General features: G+C 49.9%; 1 protein-coding gene across 4 annotated transcripts in view; it reads left to right on the top strand.

Annotated features, from left to right (window-relative positions):
• Positions 1–1,091: 1,091 nt before the first annotated feature.
• The window catches only part of LOC119323386 (L-type lectin-domain containing receptor kinase IX.2-like), a 10,245-nt gene continuing 8,793 nt past the window's right edge, over positions 1,092–2,543 (top strand). For all 4 annotated transcript variants that reach the window (XM_037597030.1, XM_037597028.1, XM_037597031.1 and 1 more), the window contains exon 1: positions 1,092–1,432. The gene's annotated coding sequence lies outside the window, so the exon portion shown is untranslated. The remainder of the gene's footprint in view (positions 1,433–2,543) is intronic.

Here is a 2,543-nt window from a genome sequence, read left to right as displayed (position 1 = left end):
GAGGAGCCTTAGGGCCGCCGTGCCGCCAGAGGAGCGGTTCCTGGTGGGCAGGGTCGAGCGACCGAGGCATAGCAGCGGGCGGCGACGGTGCCGCACTACCCGTGCCGAATTTCGCCGGCCCCGTGGGAGAGGAAGTGGTTGGCGACGACTCCAAGCGGCACCCCATGGCTCGCGGCAGCGTCTCCAGCAGCGCCATGGTGCGAGACGGCGACCCCGAGGCGTGGATTCTAGGCGGCGGCGACATGGCCGGGGATGGCCGGCGGGATTGACTGGGCCGGATTGCTTTTGTAAAATTGTTGAGGGGCCTGATTGCTTTTTTTAAAATATTTGCAGGACCCAGTTTTTTAAAAGAGACAGTGACATGTGGGCCCCAAATGTCAGCTAACGGTCAAACAAACGGTCAAACAGACGGTGCGTTTAGTGGCGAGCCCGACTTGTCATAAACATGTTTAATTTTTTAACAAAGAGGATTCGGGGTTTTTTGAAACAGCCGACCGCTCGTTTGGTAGCTTTCTGAGAAAAATTAAAAAGTGATAGTTTTTTGGAACCCTAACCTATAAAATAGTAGTTTTATGCTATTTACTCCACCAAACCAACATGTGTGTGTGGCGATATGAGCAGTGAGTCAGTCTCCATTCCTTTATTGTAGTCTCCATTCCTTTATGGAACCTGCAGTGCAATGCGTGTTACGGACGACAATAGTGGTGTTCGCACTGAAACGACCGAGATTCAGACTTGAGAGCTCAGTCAGGATCTTCGTCTGTCCATCCTTTCAGCTAATCAACCCAACATGGTGTAGTAGAGTACTTCCTCCGTCCGAAAATACTTGTCATCAAAATGGATAAAAAGAGTATTTTCGAACGGAGGGAGTAGTTTGCATCTCTTGTTGCTTGCCATGTGTGTGCTGTGTACCACCGACCACGCGGTTATAGGTTGAATACTATAATGGAATCTTGCTATACAGTACGACGATTAAAAGCAGCCGCACATGCATGGGTAGGATTGAGCTGACGAGGGCCGCTAGCTGAATTGAAAATTGGAAAGTGCATACCGTATGTGGAGAAGTTTCGAATATAATACTAAGCGCCCCCCTACCCCCTAAATCATGCCATCTGCCCAAGCTTTTCGCCTATTCCAGCTCCACCAAGTGATGCTTATCTCTCCACGACAACATCAACACCAACCACAAAAGTTCACAAAGCTTGAGAAACATTCCATAAGAAACCACGACGATCAGCTGCTGCCTACACGCAGGCGACGCGCCGGAGGAGTCGTTGCTGACTACGGCAGCGCGGAGGTGACGCGCCGGAGGTGGAGCTGCTGTTGCTTCTGGTCGGCCGAACAACGCGTCTTCCCCACCGATCACTGCGTCTTCTACCGCCGTTGGCTCTCGCCGGCCGTACGTCAAGCCGCTGCATCGGGTACCAAATCGGTGAGTGGCTATTTCGCTCTTCCTCCAGACCCATGGATCGATCCGTCGTCGGATTCTTGTCGATTCTTTAGCGATTTATAGGGATCAACCAAGCGCTGGTATAATCCATATACAACCGAAAATTACCCGGAAGGGGCCCTCTGCCGATTTTTGTTAAGATAGAGAAGGCGTTTGTTTTTTTGCAAATCGTAACCAAACAAAGAGGGGCTTTGCGGTAGTCAGGACATCTGCCTGAGGAAACCAAAACCAGCACGTACACTCTCCTCCCTGTCTGCGGAAGGCCGCGTTGCTATTTGACTGGTGCATGTTGTTTTTGCGGAAAGTAATCGGATGGCATGCTGTTCGGCGAAAAGTGATAGCATACCTATATGTTGTTTGGCGGGAAGTTTAGCATGCATGCGTGTTGTTGGCGGAAGGTAAGCTTGCATGCATGTTGTTTGCACTCTTTTTTGTTTTTGTTTTTCAAGTGCTTTTATCAATTGCTTTGCTACTGATTGTTACTGTTTGACACGAAAGGGCGACGAATATTTGAGGTATAGGACATGTCTGCATGTCAAGCCGGACAGATTTTCGGATAAATACCGTGTCTGTTTAGGGGTCGGTGTTGGAGATGCCTCTAACCAGAATTGGCACCGGTAGCAGAAACGGTGGCCGCGGGATGGAGTTTTGTCTGGTGGTGGGAAAGCTGGGCGTCCTGCAGCCTCTCGTTCCAGCAGGAGCTGCGGGTAGCGGAGGGCGCTCATGGCAGTCTAGGCTGCGGATGGCGGTGTTCCTCCACAGTGACCAGCTGCGGGAAGCTTTCCCTGCGATGTTGCCGCTCCCACCGGCAGCGGAGCTTGTGGAGGAAGGATAAGATAAAGATAGGAGGAGGCCAAATGCTCAACTGGGTTAGAATCCTATGCAATATACAGTAACGAATTATGAGAATTAGCAAATTGTCTCTATACTATTTAATCAAACAAAAATAACAAAGGAAAAATTCCTCATGTATCTCCATGTAAACTCTAGCAATGGATAATGCGCGCGCGAGCGTTGCTGCGCATGAATTCCGACCGTGGTAGGTTGTTCCTGATTAAGAAAGTTCATCAGGGCACATTAATTTAAGATTAAG

The sequence above is a fragment of the Triticum dicoccoides genome, chromosome 6B, assembly GCF_002162155.2.
Source record: "Triticum dicoccoides isolate Atlit2015 ecotype Zavitan chromosome 6B, WEW_v2.0, whole genome shotgun sequence".
Classification (NCBI taxonomy): Eukaryota; Viridiplantae; Streptophyta; class Magnoliopsida; order Poales; family Poaceae; genus Triticum; species Triticum dicoccoides.
The sequence above is the reverse complement of the archived record's forward strand: the minus strand, read 5'-3'. Positions and strand labels throughout refer to the sequence as shown.